The 18,592-nt window shown below is 39.1% G+C and overlaps 1 pseudogene; it reads right to left on the bottom strand.

Annotated features, from left to right (window-relative positions):
• Positions 1-7,937, bottom strand: part of LOC128661336 (zinc finger protein 184-like) — a 154,870-nt pseudogene extending 146,933 nt beyond the window's left edge.
• Between the last annotated feature and the right edge of the window lie 10,655 nt (positions 7,938-18,592).

Genomic DNA, 18,592 nt, shown 5'->3' with positions numbered 1-18,592 from the left:
AGTCCGCGCCAAGAATGACGCAATAAAATGACGCATTTTCAGCCCCCGCGAGCCTAACAGCCCACAGGGAAAAAGTCAAATTTTTAAGGTAAGAAAAAATGATTGATTCAAATGCATAATCCCAAATATGAAACTGACTGTCTGAAAATAAGGAATGTTGAACATCCTGAGTCAAGGCAAATAAATGTTTGAATACATATATTTAGAACTTTATAAAAAAGTGCCCAAACATAGCTTAGAGTGTCACAGAAAATAAGACTTACTTACCCCAGGACACTCATCTACATGTTTGTAGAAAGCCAAACCAGTACTGAAACGAAAATCAGCAGAGGTAATGGTATATTTATAAGAGTATATAGTCGATCTGAAAAGGGAGGTAAGAGATGAATCTCTACGACCGATAACAGAGAACCTATGAAATAGACCCCGTAGAAGGAGATCATTGCATTCAAATAGGCAATACTCTCCTCACATCCCTCTGACATTCACTGCACGCTGAGAGGAAAACCGGGCTCCAACCTGCTGCGGAGCGCATATCAACGTAGAATCTAGCACAAACTTACTTCACCACCTCCATAGGAGGCAAAGTTTGTAAAACTGATTTGTGGGTGTGGTGAGGGGTGTATTTATAGGCATTTTGAGGTTTGGGAAACTTTGCCCCTCCTGGTAGGAATGTATATCCCATACGTCACTAGCTCATGGACTCTTGCTAATTACATGAAAGAAAAAGCTGTTTTGTGAACTTAGTTTAAATTTTTGCCTAAAGTTGTGAATTCTAACAACATTAATATGGAATTTGTTGTTCCTTCCTTTTGTCCTAACCTTAAAAGGTTTTTACATTCTTTGGATATGGTAAGAGCTTTGAAATATTATGTTGAGATTACTAAAGATTTCAGAAAGATTTCTAGTCTATTTGTTATTTTTTCTGGTTCCAGGAAAGGTCAGAAAGCCTCTGCCATTTCTCTGGAATCTTGGTTGAAACTTTTGATTCACAAAGCTTATTTAGAGGTGGGGCAGTCTCCGCCTCATGGAATTACAGATCATTCTACTAGATCAGTTGCCACTTCTTGGGCTTTCAAGAATGAAGCTTCAGTTGATCAAATTTGCAAAGCAGCAACTTGGTCTTCTTTGCATACATTTACAAAATTTTACCATTTTGATGTGTTTGCTTCTTTGGAAGCCTATTTTTTGGATTGAATTTCTCAGCGGATATAGACGTTTTTTTTTATTTTATCCCTCCCTCTCTAGGGACTCGTGACCATCCACATCTTGGGTATTATATCACATACGTCACTATCTCATGGACTCTTGCCACTTACATGAAAGAAAACATAATTTATGTAAGAACTTACCTGATAAATTAATTTCTTTCATAGTGGCAAGAGTCCATGAGACCCACCCTATTTTTTTGGAATTATGATTTTTTTGTATAAAAGCACATTATTCTTCCAGTTCCTCTTTTTGTATGCTTTTTACACCTCACTACTTGGCTATACATTAAACTGAGGTGTGAGTGAGGTGTATTTATAGATATTTTGAGGTTTGGGAAACTTTGACCCCCTCCTGGTAAGAATGTATATCCCATACGTCACTAGCTCATGGACTCTTGCCACTATAAAAGAAAGAAATCAGGTAAGTTCTTACATAAATAATGTTTTTTTACTCTCCTCCTCAGCCCAATGGGGGTTGCTCTCTCTCTATAACTGTATAAGAAGCAGATATAAATAACAGAATTTATGTTTACCTGATAAATTACTTTCTCCAACGGTGTGTCCGGTCCACGGCGTCATCCTTACTTGTGGGATATTCTCTTCCCCAACAGGAAATGGCAAAGAGCCCAGCAAAGCTGGTCACATGATCCCTCCTAGGCTCCGCCTACCCCAGTCATTCGACCGACGTTAAGGAGGAATATTTGCATAGGAGAAACCATATGGTACCGTGGTGACTGTAGTTAAAGAAAATAAATTATCAGACCTGATTAAAAAACCAGGGCGGGCCGTGGACCGGACACACCGTTGGAGAAAGTAATTTATCAGGTAAACATAAATTCTGTTTTCTCCAACATAGGTGTGTCCGGTCCACGGCGTCATCCTTACTTGTGGGAACCAATACCAAAGCTTTAGGACACGGATGAAGGGAGGGAGCAAATCAGGTCACCTAAATGGAAGGCACCACGGCTTGCAAAACCTTTCTCCCAAAAATAGCCTCAGAAGAAGCAAAAGTATCAAACTTGTAAAATTTGGTAAAAGTGTGCAGTGAAGACCAAGTCGCTGCCCTACATATCTGATCAACAGAAGCCTCGTTCTTGAAGGCCCATGTGGAAGCCACAGCCCTAGTGGAATGAGCTGTGATTCTTTCGGGAGGCTGCCGTCCGGCAGTCTCGTAAGCCAATCTGATGATGCTTTTAATCCAAAAAGAGAGAGAGGTAGAAGTTGCTTTTTGACCTCTCCTTTTACCGGAATAAACAACAAACAAGGAAGATGTTTGTCTAAAATCCTTTGTAGCATCTAAATAGAATTTTAGAGCGCGAACAACATCCAAATTGTGCAACAAACGTTCCTTCTTTGAAACTGGTTTCGGACACAGAGAAGGTACGATAATCTCCTGGTTAATGTTTTTGTTAGAAACAACTTTTGGAAGAAAACCAGGTTTAGTACGTAAAACCACCTTATCTGCATGGAACACCAGATAAGGAGGAGAACACTGCAGAGCAGATAATTCTGAAACTCTTCTGGCAGAAGAAATTGCAACTAAAAACAAAACTTTCCAAGATAATAATTTAATATCAACGGAATGCAAGGGTTCAAACGGAACCCCCTGAAGAACTGAAAGAACTAAATTGAGACTCCAAGGAGGAGTCAAAGGTTTGTAAACAGGCTTAATTCTAACCAGAGCCTGAACAAAGGCTTGAACATCTGGCACAGCAGCCAGTTTTTTGTGAAGTAACACCGACAAGGCAGAAATCTGTCCCTTCAGGGAACTTGCAGATAATCCTTTTTCCAATCCTTCTTGAAGGAAGGATAGAATCCTAGGAATCTTAACCTTGTCCCAAGGGAATCCTTTAGATTCACACCAACAGATATATTTTTTCCAAATTTTGTGGTAAATCTTTCTAGTTACAGGCTTTCTGGCCTGAACAAGAGTATCGATAACAGAATCTGAGAACCCTCGCTTCGATAAAATCAAGCGTTCAATCTCCAAGCAGTCAGCTGGAGTGAAACCAGATTCGGATGTTCGAACGGACCCTGAACAAGAAGGTCTCGTCTCAAAGGTAGCTTCCAAGGTGGAGCCGATGACATATTCACCAGATCTGCATACCAAGTCCTGCGTGGCCACGCAGGAGCTATCAAGATCACCGACGCCCTCTCCTGATTGATCCTGGCTACCAGCCTGGGGATGAGAGGAAACGGCGGGAACACATAAGCTAGTTTGAAGGTCCAAGGTGCTACTAGTGCATCCACTAGAGCCGCCTTGGGATCCCTGGATCTGGACCCGTAGCAAGGAACTTTGAAGTTCTGACGAGAGGCCATCAGATCCATGTCTGGAATGCCCCACAGCTGAGTGACTTGGGCAAAGATTTCCGGATGGAGTTCCCACTCCCCCGGATGCAATGTCTGACGACTCAGAAAATCCGCTTCCCAATTTTCCACTCCTGGGATGTGGATAGCAGACAGGTGGCAGGAGTGAGACTCCGCCCATAGAATGATTTTGGTCACTTCTTCCATCGCTAGGGAACTCCTTGTTCCCCCCTGATGGTTGATGTACGCAACAGTTGTCATGTTGTCTGATTGAAACCGTATGAACTTGGCCCTCGCTAGCTGAGGCCAAGCCTTGAGAGCATTGAATATCGCTCTCAGTTCCAGAATATTTATCGGTAGAAGAGATTCTTCCCGAGACCAAAGACCCTGAGCTTTCAGGGATCCCCAGACCGCGCCCCAGCCCATCAGACTGGCGTCGGTCGTGACAATGACCCACTCTGGTCTGCGGAATGTCATCCCTCGTGACAGGTTGTCCAGGGACAGCCACCAACGGAGTGAGTCTCTGGTCCTCTGATTTACTTGTATCTTCGGAGACAAGTCTGTATAGTCCCCATTCCACTGACTGAGCATGCACAGTTGTAATGGTCTTAGATGAATGCGCGCAAAAGGAACTATGTCCATTGCCGCTACCATCAACCCGATCACTTCCATGCACTGAGCTATGGAAGGAAGAGGAACGGAATGAAGTATCCGACAAGAGTCTAGAAGTTTTGTTTTTCTGGCCTCTGTTAGAAAAATCCTCATTTCTAAGGAGTCTATAATTGTTCCCAAGAAGGGAACCCTTGTTGACGGGGATAGAGAACTCTTTTCCACGTTCACTTTCCATCCGTGAGATCTGAGAAAGGCCAGGACGATGTCCGTGTGAGCCTTTGCTTGAGGAAGGGACGACGCTTGAATCAGAATGTCGTCCAAGTAAGGTACTACAGCAATGCCCCTTGGTCTTAGCACAGCTAGAAGGGACCCTAGTACCTTTGTGAAAATCCTTGGAGCAGTGGCTAATCCGAAAGGAAGCGCCACGAACTGGTAATGTTTGTCCAGGAATGCGAACCTTAGGAACCGATGATGTTCCTTGTGGATAGGAATATGTAGATACGCATCCTTTAAATCCACCGTGGTCATGAATTGACCTTCCTGGATGGAAGGAAGAATAGTTCGAATGGTTTCCATCTTGAACGATGGAACCTTGAGAAACTTGTTTAAGATCTTGAGATCTAAGATTGGTCTGAACGTTCCCTCTTTTTTGGGAACTATGAACAGATTGGAGTAGAACCCCATCCCTTGTTCTCTTAATGGAACAGGATGAATCACTCCCATTTTTAACAGGTCTTCTACACAATGTAAGAATGCCTGTCTTTTTATGTGGTCTGAAGACAACTGAGACCTGTGGAACCTCCCCCTTGGGGGAAGTCCCTTGAATTCCAGAAGATAACCTTGGGAGACTATTTCTAGCGCCCAAGGATCCAGAACATCTCTTGCCCAAGCCTGAGCGAAGAGAGAGAGTCTGCCCCCCACCAGATCCGGTCCCGGATCGGGGGCCAACATTTCATGCAGTCTTGGTAGCAGTGGCAGGTTTCTTGGCCTGCTTTCCCTTGTTCCAGCCTTGCATTGGTCTCCAAGCTGGCTTGGCTTGAGAAGTATTACCCTCTTGCTTAGAGGACGTAGCACCTTGGGCTGGTCCGTTTCTACGAAAGGGACGAAAATTAGGTTTATTTTTTGCCTTGAAAGGCCGATCCTGAGGAAGGGCGTGGCCCTTACCCCCAGTGATATCAGAGATAATCTCTTTCAAGTCAGGGCCAAACAGCGTTTTCCCCTTGAAAGGAATGTTAAGTAGCTTGTTCTTGGAAGACGCATCAGCCGACCAAGATTTCAACCAAAGCGCTCTGCGCGCCATAATAGCAAACCCAGAATTCTTAGCCGCTAACCTAGCCAATTGCAAAGTGGCGTCTAGGGTGAAAGAATTAGCCAATTTGAGAGCATTGATTCTGTCCATAATCTCCTCATAAGGAGGAGAATCACTATCGACCGCCTTTATCAGCTCATCGAACCAGAAACATGCGGCTGTAGCGACAGGGACAATGCATGAAATTGGTTGTAGAAGGTAACCCTGCTGAACAAACATCTTTTTAAGCAAACCTTCTAATTTTTTATCCATAGGATCTTTGAAAGCACAACTATCCTCTATGGGTATAGTGGTGCGTTTGTTTAAAGTGGAAACCGCTCCCTCGACCTTGGGGACTGTCTGCCATAAGTCCTTTCTGGGGTCGACCATAGGAAACAATTTTTTAAATATGGGGGGAGGGACGAAAGGAATACCGGGCCTTTCCCATTCTTTATTAACAATGTCCGCCACCCGCTTGGGTATAGGAAAAGCTTCTGGGAGCCCCGGCACCTCTAGGAACTTGTCCATTTTACATAGTTTCTCTGGGATGACCAACTTGTCACAATCATCCAGAGTGGATAATACCTCCTTAAGCAGAATGCGGAGATGTTCCAACTTAAATTTAAATGCAATCACATCAGGTTCAGCCTGTTGAGAAATGTTCCCTGAATCAGTAATTTCTCCCTCAGACAAAACCTCCCTGGCCCCATCAGACTGGGTTAGGGGCCCTTCAGAGATATTAATATCAGCGTCGTCATGCTCTTCAGTATCTAAAACAGAGCAGCCGCGCTTACGCTGACAAGTGTTCATTTTGGCTAAAATGTTTTTGACAGAATTATCCATTACAGCCGTTAATTGTTGCATAGTAAGGAGTATTGGCGCGCTAGATGTACTAGGGGCCTCCTGAGTGGGCAAGACTCGTGTAGACGAAGGAGGGAATGATGCAGTACCATGCTTACTCCCCTCACTTGAGGAATCATCTTGGGCATCATTGTCATTATCACATAAATCACATTTATTTAAATGAATAGGAATTCTGGCTTCCCCACATTCAGAACACAGTCTATCTGGTAGTTCAGACATGTTAAACAGGCATAAACTTGATAACAAAGTACAAAAACGTTTTAAAATAAAACCGTTACTGTCACTTTAAATTTTAAACTGAACACACTTTATTACTGCAATTGCGAAAAAACATGAAGGAATTGTTCAAAATTCACCAAATTTTCACCACAGTGTCTTAAAGCCTTAAAAGTATTGCACACCAAATTTGGAAGCTTTAACCCTTAAAATAACGGAACCGGAGCCGTTTTAAACTTTAACCCCTTTACAGTCCCTGGTATCTGCTTTGCTGAGACCCAACCAAGCCCAAAGGGGAATACGATACCAAATGACGCCTTCAGAAAGTCTTTTCTAAGTATCAGAGCTCCTCTCACATGCGACTGCATGCCATGCCTCTCAAAAACAAGTGCGCCACACCGGCGCGAAAATGAGGCTCTGCTTATGCTTTGGGAAAGCCCCTAAGGGATAAGGTGTCTAATACAGTGCCTGCCGATATTATTATATCAAAATACCCAGATAAAATGATTCCTCAAGGCTAAATATGTGTTAATAATGAATCGATTTAGCCCAGAAAAAGTCTACAGTCTTAATAAGCCCTTGTGAAGCCCTTATTTACGATCGTAATAAACATGGCTTACCGGATCCCATAGGGAAAATGACAGCTTCCAGCATTACATCGTCTTGTTAGAATGTGTCATACCTCAAGCAGCAAGAGACTGCACACTGTTCCCCCAACTGAAGTTAATTGCTCTCAACAGTCCTGTGTGGAACAGCCATGGATTTTAGTTACGGTTGCTAAAATCATTTTCCTCATACAAACAGAAATCTTCATCTCTTTTCTGTTTCTGAGTAAATAGTACATACCAGCACTATTTCAAAATAACAAACTCTTGATTGAATAATAAAAACTACAGTTAAACACTAAAAAACTCTAAGCCATCTCCGTGGAGATGTTGCCTGTACAACGGCAAAGAGAATGACTGGGGTAGGCGGAGCCTAGGAGGGATCATGTGACCAGCTTTGCTGGGCTCTTTGCCATTTCCTGTTGGGGAAGAGAATATCCCACAAGTAAGGATGACGCCGTGGACCGGACACACCTATGTTGGAGAAATAATAGTTTATATTTGTTTAATCAGTGATCTATTTTCCCAGTAATTAGTTACCATATCTATTTTACTCACCAAACACATATGAGTTGATGCTGAAAACATTCTCCAAAGTCTGTGCTCAAGAAGAAAGCTCCCATATTCACTCCAGTTACATCAATACCCGATATCTCTCAGTGCTCTGGCCGTGTCTGTAAAAAGTATATTAAATGGTTTAAAGAGATAATAAATAATGGTTCTTATCTGTACGTATGGTATAATTAAAAGCACACATAACAATTCATGTGATACATATTAGCTGAGTCTTCTGTTTAGGTTATTACATATGTGAAGCTGATTCACCACAAGCATTTAGTGCAGTTAGCTCTGTGGGTGCTATAATGGCCCCTTAAATATTAATCTTCCAGATCTATACAACACAATGGTAGAAAATGTATTTTAAATTGATTGTAAAGTTTAACAAATTAAAGTGTATCTAAAAATACTCTTAAAAACAGGGGCACTTTAATTCATTAAACTTTACATTAATGATTCTTTTTAAAAATACTTACCTTTCTTTACTTACCTTTGTAATGGGCCTATCCCATTTCAGCGGAAAGAGGGGAAAACCGGCCGAAAATTGCATGTTCTATTTGAAATTAAATTGACCCCTATGCACCACAAAATCAACCCCTGGCAGCCAGATAAGTAGTTAAAAGACGCATCTAAATTTAGCCCCGTGTGGCTGGGTTATTTCTAGGCCATATTCAACTTTAACTACATGTCCCAGAATGCCTTGCGGGTAGAGGGGGTGCGGCACTGTGGGCTGTTCACTAACTTGAAGCAGAGCGGCAGAGTGAGAGAGGGAACTTGCCGTGTCAGATGAAATTTATGACACTTGCCTGCAGAGCCATATAGTTACTTGTAAGGGATCCTCCGGTCAGTGAGTGTGTGAAAGAATCATACGTATATTTACCCTTATATGGCTCCCTGTCTAACTGTGACTTTATTTGAAAAAGCAGCTCATTGAGTCCTGCACAAATAAAGTCACAGTTAGACAGGGAGCCAGATAAGGGTAAATATACGTATGATCATTTCACACACTCACTGACCGGAGGATCCCTTACAAGTAACTGTATGGCTCTGCAGGCAAGTGTCATAAATTTCATCTGACACGGCAAGTTTACTGTGTAAACAGACAGAGCGGGCTGTGGTTTCAATACAAGCAGCTGTTACCTCCTCCTCCTCCTGAGTCCTGCACAAGGAGCTGCTTTTACAAAAGTGTCACCTCCAGACAGGGAGCCAGTCCAGATAAGAATGAATTATATGCAATATGTAGGGGCCGTTTGCACACTGACAGGAGAACTGTAATTGTTTGGGCTACAATCCACAAGCACTGGTAATACGATCTCTTGCATTCCTCTGTGTCTCAGTACCATACTTAACCCCATGCTGCCTGCTGCAGATTATTATGTGTATATATTTATATAATTAAAAGTCTTATATTAATAATAAAATTATAGAAAAAAACAGTTTTAAAATCATTTGGGGGGAAAAAGTCATTTTCGGTTTTGGTTTTCGGCCAAGGGCATCCTGAATTTTCGGTTTCGGTCTAGAATTTTCATTTTGGTGCATCCCTAAATACAGCAGGAGAATCACTGGCCTGCTCTCCAGAAAGCAAAAGTAACTATTTTAAAAAAGAAGAGTCATTGTAAAGTTAACTTAAAGTGCCCCTGTTTTTAAAAGTATTTTTAGATACTGGGCTTTAATGCGTAAAAATTTACAATCACTTTAAGTGGGGCCCTATCACAACTTTACAAACATATTATAATCTTTATTTTCTCTCATTTATATGAAACAATATTTTCTCCTGAAAACAAATGTTAAATACCAGCTGTTTAAACATAAGTTTAATTGTATACTGCAGTATTGGTATTGTACTTCCTACTAATCTCACTCACAGACATTTTGTATTTTCCAAGTGCTCCCCCCCACCCCCCGGTTTTAACGTCACTTGGTTAATATGGAAATGTCTTTAACCCCTTAATGACCGGACCATTTTTCAACTTTCTTACCCTTAATGACAATGGCTATTTTTACATTTCTGTGGTGTTTGTGTTTAGCTGTAATTTTCCTCTTACTCATTTACTGTACCCACACATATTATATACCGTTTTTCTCGCCATTAAATGGACTTTCTAAAGATACCATTATTTTCATCATGTCTTATAATTTACTAAAAAAAAAATAATAAAATATGAGGAAAAAATGGAAAAAAACACACTTTTTCTATCTTTGACCCCCCAAATCTGTTACACATCTACAATCACCAAAAACACCCATGCTAAATAGTTTCTAAATTTTGTCCTGAGTTTAGAAATACCCAATGTTTACACGTTCTTTGCTTTTTTTGCAATTTATGGGGCAATAAATACAAGTAGCACTTCGCTATTTCCAAACCACTTTTTTTCAAAATTAGCGCTAGTTACATTGGAACCCTGATATCTGTCAGGAATACCTGAATATCCCTTGACATGTATATATTTTTTTTAGAAGACATCCCAAAGTATTGATCTAGGCCCATTTTGGTATATTTCATGCCACCATTTCACCGCCAAATGCGATAAAAAAAAAAAAAAAGTTCACTTTTTCACAAAATTTGTCACAAACTTTAGGTTTCCCACTGAAATTATTTATAAACAGCTTCTGCAATTATGGCACAAATGGTTGTAAATGCTTCTCTGGGATCCCCTTTTTTCAGAAATAGCAGACTTATATGGCTTTGGGGTTGCTTTTTGGTAATTAGAAGGCCGCTAAATGCCGCTGCGCACCACACGTGTTATATGCCCAGGAGTGAAGGGGTTAATTAGGGAGCTTGTAGGGAGCTTGTAGGTTTAATTTTAGCTTTAGTGTAGTGTAGTAGACAACCCCAAGTATTGATCTACGCCCATTTTGGTATATTTTATGCCACCATTTCACCGCCAAATGCGAGCAAATAAAAAAAAAAAACTTTACATTTTCACAATTTTAGGTTTCTCACTGAAATTATTTACAAACAGCTTGTGCTATTATGGCAGAAATTGTTGTAAAAGCTTCTCTGGGATCCTCTTTGTTCAGAAATAGTAGACTTATATGGCTTTGGCGTTGCTTTTTGGTAATTAGAAGGCCGCTAAATGCTGCTGCGCACCAGACGTTAATTATGCCCAGCAGTGAAGGGGTTAAATTAGGTAGCTTGTAGGGAGCTTGCAGGGTTAATTTTAGAGATCAGCTTCCCACCTGACACATCCCACCCCCTGATCCCTCCCAAACAGCTCTCTTCCCTCCCCCACCCCACAATTGTTCCCGCCATCTTAAGTACTGGCAGAAAGTCTGCCAGTACTAAATAAAAGAGTTTTTTTTTTTTTTTAAATAAAAATAATAAAATATTTTAGCTGTGATGGACCCCTGCCTTAGCCCCAACCTCCCTGATCCCCCCTCCAGCTCTCTAACCCTCTCCCCTACCTAATTACCGCCATCTTGGGTACTGGCAGCTGTCTGCCAGTACCCAGTTTGGCCCCAAAAAACCCCCAAAAAGTATTTTTATTTTATTTTTAACTTTAAAACTATTTCTGTAGTGTAGCAGCCCCCCACAATACCCCCACCCCCTCCCAGATCCTTTTATATTTGATTTTTTTTTTTTTTTTACCTTTTTCTCCCTTTCTGCCTCATTCATTGGTGTCAGTGTGGCTAATGTGTGCACGCGCACGTGCACGCTCACCCTTGTGCACACGCGCGCACCCTCACACCCGGACAGTGCACTACCGGACACTGGCACCATCGCTACCGGTGCAGAGAGGGCCACAGAGTGGCTCTCTCTGCATCGGAGGCTTGTAAAGTGGTATTGCAGGATGCCTCCATATCGAGGCATCACTGCAATACCCTCAGAGCTGCTGGAAGTGGTTGTGATCACTTCCAGCACTCTGTTAGACAACTGACGTACCAGGTACGTCCATTGTCATTAACTGTTAGTTTTTGCATGACGTACCTGGTACGTCAGTTGTCATTAAGGGGTTAATAACACTGCAAGGGTGTGTGGGAGAGATATGCATGAAAATGTTCATTTCAATTGTTATATTGGATAGAGATAAGGAAATGAAGCCTTTGGGCAAAATATCGCTTTAGCTAAAGTGATATTTCTGCTACACTTTGTAATACCAGCGCACGCTAATGTGTGCTTGTAATACAAGTTTACAGCAATGTGAATGCTGGGAGGCATTGCACTCACGAGATCACACTTCTATAGGCTCCAATGGGAGCCTTGTTCTGATGCCATCACATATAGCATCAGAACCTTGTGCAGCGAAGAGGTAAGTAGCGCAGCATTTTTAAATATAAATGTATATGATTATATACATATATATTTATGTGTTAATAAGTGGATATAACACTCCACTCCCACCAACTTTAAAGCCCCAAAACTGCCTAGTGTATTTTTTTAATTTTTAATTATATACTGTATATACAATCTTTTTTTAGGGCATTTGGGGCAACTTTAGAAAATTAACCAGAGATCTGATCGCTTGTAATGGCTGGTTATTATCCTGCTCCTGCTTGTAATTTAGTCCTTTGTGTTTACATAGAGTAATAACATCATTAGATATGTTCTCCCAGCAAGGTCAGTCTATTTAAAAGGCCATAAAATATAGAATATAAAAAAAATATGAATTTCAAAAGAGCAGTAGATTAATTTTTCTGATATTTTATCCAATAACAGACACTTTTATATAACATAAACTGCATACACTAAGTAGGAGCTAGTGCCATATAACAGGTAATTTAACAGGTAATTTAAAAGGCTGTGTACAATTTGATAATGAAATAAATTAGACAGTTATTTTACATAAAAAATAAACCTAAAATAAACCTAAAAGGTGAAATTTCCCATACATTTTGTACATAGGGTTGCCAGCTGTCCTTCAAAAAAGGGTCTTGTGCACACACACATTATCTTAAATTTATTTTTACTATATATATATATATATATATATATATATATATTAAATAGTCATGTGACATAGGCAATAACTATATACACAGTGGCGGCTGGTGAATTTTGAAGATCGTGGGGTGAGGAGGAAAAAAAGAGAGTAAAAAAGTACCAAAGATAGCAGCAAATAGGTAGCGGGGGAGGGTTAGAGAGCTGTTTGGGAGGGTCCATCACAGCTGAACAGATATATATTTTTTTAAAAAAAAGCAAAACAAAAAAAAACAACTTTTATTTAAAGGGACAGTATACACTCATTTTCATATAACTGCATGTAATAGACACTACTATAAATAATAAGATGCACAGATACTGATATAAAAATCCAGTATAAAACTGTTTAAAAACTTACTTAGAAGCTGTCAGTTTGGCTCTGTTGAAAAGGTAGCTGGAAAGCCCACTGCAAGTGGGAAATAAGACACTCCCCCCCTCCCCCTTCTTTTGCATATGAAAAGACCCTTTACACAAACAGGAGCAAGCTGGAGAAGGTAGCTGACAGTATTCATATAAAACTTTGGGGCTTGGTTAGGAGTCTGAAAATCAGAGCAATGTTATTTAAAAATAAGCAAAACTATACATTTATTTTAAAATAAAACTTTATGGGCTATATAAATAGATCATCTACAAAACATTTATGCAAAGAAAAAATGAGTGTATAATGTCCCTTTAAGTACTGGTAGACAATGGTGGGGTGGGGGAGGGATCAGGGGGTGGGAGGCTGATCTCTACACTAAAGCTAAAACTAACCCTTCGAGCTACCTAATTAACCCTGTCACTGCTGGGCATAATACAAGTGTGGTGCGCAGCGGAATTTAGTGGCCTTCTAATTACCAAAAAAGCAATGCTAAAGCCATATATGTCTGCTATTTCTGAACAAAGGGAAAACCAGAGAAGCATTTACAACCATTTGTGCCATGATTGCACAAGCTGTTTGTAAATAATTTCAGCGAGAAACCAAAAGTTTGTGAAAAAGTTAGTAAAAAAAAAAGTGAACTTTTTTTTTTTATTTGATCGCTTTTGGCAGTGAAATGGTGGCATGAAATATACCAAAATGGGCCTAGATCAAAACTTTGGGGTGTCTACTAAATATATATATATAAACCAAAATTCATTAAAATTATGGGGGGGAGATAAAAAAAACCTGAAATTAAAATCCTCCATGTCTCAAAATTAAATCAATGTAAATATTTGCATAGGAAATTAGTACATCTAGGCAAGTATCCCCGCTTGCTTTTCCCCAGAAATTCTTAATATACAATGTTTCCAATGCACAAGAGAATTGTGGATAAGATATGCAAATTAGATATGCAAATTCTCAGTTTTTTGCTTAAAAAATACTGTTTTGACACAGCAATCCTTTTTAACAGGATTATGATTTAACAGGATATGATTGCTGTCATAATCCTGTTAAAAAAGATCGCTGTGTCAAAACAGTATTTTTGAAGCAAAAAAAATGAGAATTTGCATATCTAATTTGCTTATCTTACCCACAATTCTCTTGTGCATTGGAAACATTGTATATTAAGAATTTCTAGGGAAAAGCAAGCGGGGATACTTGCCTAGATGTACTAATTTCCTATGCAAATATTTACATTGATATTTATATATATATATATATATATATATATATATATATATAGATATATATATATATATATATATATATATATATATATATATATATATATATATATATATATATATATATATATATATATATATATATATATATATATATACACTATAACTTGCAAAAAAAGCAAAGAACATGTAAACATTGGGTATTTCTAAACTCAGGACAAAATTTAGAAACTATTTAGCATGGTTTTTTTTGGTGGTTTTAGATGTGTAACAGATTTTAGGGTCAAAGTTAGAAAACGTGTGTTTTTTTTCAATTTTTTCATCATAATTTTATAAAAATGTTTATAGTAAATTATATGATATGATGAAAATAATGGTATATAATATGTGTGGGTACAGTAAATGAGTAAGAGGAAAATTACAGCTAAACACAAACACTGCAGAAATGTAAAAATAGCCCTGGTCCTTAAGGGTAATACATTGAAAAATGGCCTTGTCCTTAAGGGGTTAAAAAAGGACATTAAACAATTTCAGATGGTAACATCAAATAATAATTTGTACATATAAAAATAACTCTAAAATATAATTTCATTTATTTTGTCCCCTTTTCCTGTAATGCCATTCTGAAATGGTGAGCTTTTTAGTTCCTATTAGAAATGGAAGTGCAGAACACTGTTATAATCCACACAGCGATTGGCTGCACACTCTAGTGACCTATTTATAACTGTCTCTAATTGGCCACAGAAGAGAAGGTAACCTAAGTTACAACATGGCAGCTCATATTCTTTTATAGACACTAAAACTTTACACTTATTTTGTCAATTTTTTTTTTTTTTTTTTTTTAAAACAACTTTATTGAAAATTATAAATTGTAATACATGTATTAGGAGGCGCAGCTCCTTTGTGTTGCAGTTCCAATAGTTGTTATTTTTCATTGTCATTGTTACATAAGTGGTACAAATTATATTATCATAACATAATAGATCAATTCAGCTTTCTTGTACTCTGCGTCTGAAATTCACAGTTATATCTAATATTCCCTAAGGAGTTTTTCTAACTATTATTTCAAATCGATTGAAAAGAAAAAATCTCTTTAACATTAAAAAAGGAAGAAAAAAAAGAGGGGGAAATATACGGTACATAGGAAGGGGGAGGAAGGATTAAAAGAGAGCCTGTCCCGTCCCGCCCGACCAGCTTATCTTACTTTCACATGGTTTTCTTTTAACGATTGAATATATGTGTCCCAAGTTTGGGATATCACAGCATATATATCCATTTTCTCAATTTTAAGGTAATAATATTCTTCCAGAGCAATTCATTCGGAAACCTTCTGCACCCACATATCTAGTGGAGTGGCTCCGCTATATTTCCAATTTTTGGCTATCAGTTGTTTTGCCCCATTGGTCATTATCCTAAATAAGCGGAGATAAGGTTTGTATTTAATATTAGGGGTTTTATTTAGTAGCCATATTAGGGGGTCTAGGGGGAATGTTATTTCCAGTATGGTCTCTGTTTCACTTATTACCTGCCTCCAAAAATTCTGGATGGCATTGCACCACCACCACATGTGTGCAGCATTGCTGTTTATGTGTCCGCATCTCCAACATTTATTTGGTTGTGAGCGGAATAAGCGGTGTCATTTCTGCGGGGTATAATACCATCTATGTAATAGTTTAAAATTAGTCTCCAAAATGGAGGATGAAATAGAGGATTTTATGGTAGCTTGGAGTATTGAATTACTTGTTTGAGGGGTTATGACAACTCCCAGGTCGTTTTCCCATTTCTCTAAGTATGGGGGTATATACCCTGGTGGTTTCTGAATCAACAATTTATATATTCTTGATAGTGTATGTCGGAGTGGAGGTGGTTGCACACATAGGGATTCAAAATTGGTCAGTGGTCTTGTCATATTATTGTAGTCTCTATGTTTGATTATAAAGTTTCTGGCTTGTCTGTATGTAAACCAATTAGTAAAGCAATCGTGACCTTCTGCCACTAAATCGGTCTGTGTGCGTATTGTCTTGTTTGTAACCATCTGTCGTACTGTACTGTAAAGTCTCTGTTTGTCGATTGTAGTGTCGAGGAGTTTGTGAAAGGGCGTAGTGTGAATTCTCCATTTTCCAATAGAGACGTCAGTGGGGATGTTACTGAAGAGATAAATAGAGATGTATTTATAGTTTTTGTCCAGACCTGGTAAGTTTCCCTCGTTTTCACAAATTTAAAAAACTCCAGCCACCAACTTCATTAAAAGACCTTTATTATCTTATTCTGGGTCCCAATATACAACGTTTCAAGCCTGCATTAGGCTCTTAGTCATGTACCCATTGGGATCCAGAATAAGATAATAAAGGTATCTTAATGAAGTTGGTGGCTGGAGTTTTTTTAAATTTGTGGATGCTACAGAGACCTGGCAAGTCTGTTACTCCGTGCCCCACTAAAGAAGACAAAGGTGTGCTGTTTCCATCATGTTGAATTTATTACAAGTTTCCCTCGTTACCAGGTTGTCATCTATGCTTAGTCTGAGTATATTGGGGTCACTCCAACAGAGCCGTCCAAGATGAGGTCTCTGAGATATTAAGTGTTCTAGGGGGACCCATCTCTTATGATGGTAATGAATATTCCAATCTACTATCCTTTGTAGGAATATAGCCTGTCTGTATAATTCTAGGTTTGGGACACCCATTCCTCCCTGTAATCTTGGCGACTGCATTATGTGTTGGTTAATTCTTGGTGGTTTTCTATTCCATATGTAGTCTCTAAATGCTTTCTGTATAGAGGGAAGATATTGTTTGGGAAGTGGGATAGGTAATGTCTGGAGATAGTATAATATCCTCGGGAAAATGTTCATTTTGATTACTTCTATGCATCCTAACCAAGAAATCTGCTTGGACCTCCACGATGAGAGATCATTAATAATTGAACGTTTAAGTGGTATATAGTTCAGTATGAACATATCATCCAATGTGGGGGCAAGTTTTATAATTTTGTCAAATTTTTTAACAGCTAATGAAACTTTAAAAAATACAACTACTTGTTATTTTCAGACTAATCTTTTCTTTGAATGCATCATTCTATCTAGCATTTATTTAGGGCCAGATTATAAATATGTGTACTGGTATTATATGTGAAGCACAATGCGAACGCGACCTCGTGTTTGCATTATATGGAAGCTTTACGCTCACAAGAGTGCGATTCCAAAGACTCCAAAGGGAGCCTCATTCTGATGCCGTCATACACAGCACAGAACATAGCGCAGTGAAAAGGGTTAAGTCACGCAGAAAATTTTAAATATATATATACATAAACATATTTATGTGTTTATATGTATATATATATACAAAAGTTCATTCCCCACAGCTGGGAAAAAGACCAGTGTGGATTAATTCTGACTTATATCAGCTTGTAGATGAGGATTCAAAAGAATTCAAAAGGTACTTACCCCCCTCTTCACGGCTTAAACCCGGGATGGTACCTGTACTTGGAGAGCCATGAGTATATTCACTTAGGGCGCACGCCGGTCCATATACCACGCTTGGAGTTTCCACGCTCAACAAGCTATCCCATCAGTCGCCGCCATCGTGACTCACCCGGCTCACAGGTCTGACGTCACCGGAAGATGCCGACTTGCGGGGGGTAAGGAGTCCCCGATGCTTTGGTTCCGAACAACGGTCCTCACTCATCCACCTCGTAAGTAACCTTTAGCTTGTCACTGGGTGAAGGTTAAACTGCTGGCTCCAGGGGTTCGGCTCATATCCAGGCAAATAATTCAGTTCTGGAGTCGCAGTGTTGAAATCAAACTTTCAGCTTTATTATCCTTAAAAAACAGGTATACAGGAATGCTGCCCTTCAGATAACATCAACAAGCTTACGCGTTTCGGCTGTATGCCGTAGTCATAGCTCATGAAAAACCTTCATTACGGCAGAGCTTAAAAAAGGTATAAAAACATTTCATTGGCTGAACGACAGTAACAAGATTAACTAATTCCTTTCCAGTAACTCTGTTCAATACATGTAAATCATATTACTGTGAATATAACCTGTGTTGCATATAACCTTTACTTATATAGAAATAATGATATCAAAGTGTGTATCTAATTTGAAAATGTCATAATGTGAGTGGTATTGATTTTTACTTAAATAACTAAACATTAGTAATTGTAGCTAGAGCTGCTTTGTACTTAATGCCTAAAAAGACAAAATAGGCTATAGTTGCCTCTCACTTACAGACTTACCCCTGTTGCCCTGCATAACCAATATAGTAACCCCCTTATCAAATTATGGTTTCTATTTATTTGTGTCTGCCGTTAACTCAGATAATGTCATACTACTGTAGCATTGAATCCCTTGAATAATACTAGAAATGAAATAAAGCCATGAAGGCTAAATTAACCTCAATTATTTTTTACCCTATACCCAAATAGAG

The sequence above is a fragment of the Bombina bombina genome, chromosome 5 (genome assembly GCF_027579735.1).
Source record: "Bombina bombina isolate aBomBom1 chromosome 5, aBomBom1.pri, whole genome shotgun sequence".
Classification (NCBI taxonomy): Eukaryota; Metazoa; Chordata; class Amphibia; order Anura; family Bombinatoridae; genus Bombina; species Bombina bombina.
Note: the sequence above shows the minus strand (reverse complement) of the source record. Positions and strands in the feature narration are given on the sequence as shown.